This window comes from Elephantulus edwardii, unplaced genomic scaffold (assembly GCF_000299155.1).
Source record: "Elephantulus edwardii isolate Elephantulus edwardi_28Jun2011 unplaced genomic scaffold, EleEdw1.0 scaffold00006, whole genome shotgun sequence".
NCBI lineage: Eukaryota > Metazoa > Chordata > Mammalia > Macroscelidea > Macroscelididae > Elephantulus > Elephantulus edwardii.
Window position 1 is genome coordinate 21,091,223 of NW_006399756.1, and position 484 is coordinate 21,091,706.

The window sequence follows — 484 nt, forward strand, 5'->3', positions numbered from 1 at the left end:
CTTCCCACCAGCTGCATTCAGGGACAGAGGAAAGGGGCTGGCCAGTCACCCCCAGGAGTCTCGGGAACTCAAAGCTTAATTTGAAGAGTTTTTAGCCTCAGCGTTGCAGGAGGCCAGAATGGGACTTTTCTCCACTTGTAAATAGAGCTTCAGTGACTCGCACAGCCACCAGGCCAGTGGTGGGCTGGGAGCAAGCACTCTTTCCAGGCTCCCAGCTCCGCTGTGGCTCTGACAAGCTGGGCTCCCAGGAGAGTCTCCTTGTGTCACTGAACATTCCCAAGGCTGCATCATGGTTTGACACCGGAGTGGGGAAGCATGGGAGCTGCTCTGACTGCCTTAAACCAGTGGGGTGCCTCGATATTCGTCTAACCAAGGCCTTCCTGCCGTCTTTGTAAAACTGAGATACAGCAGTGCAACAATGAATGAATGAAAACCCAAAATCTCTGTACATGTTCATTAAAACGAATAAAATTTTTTTTCTATA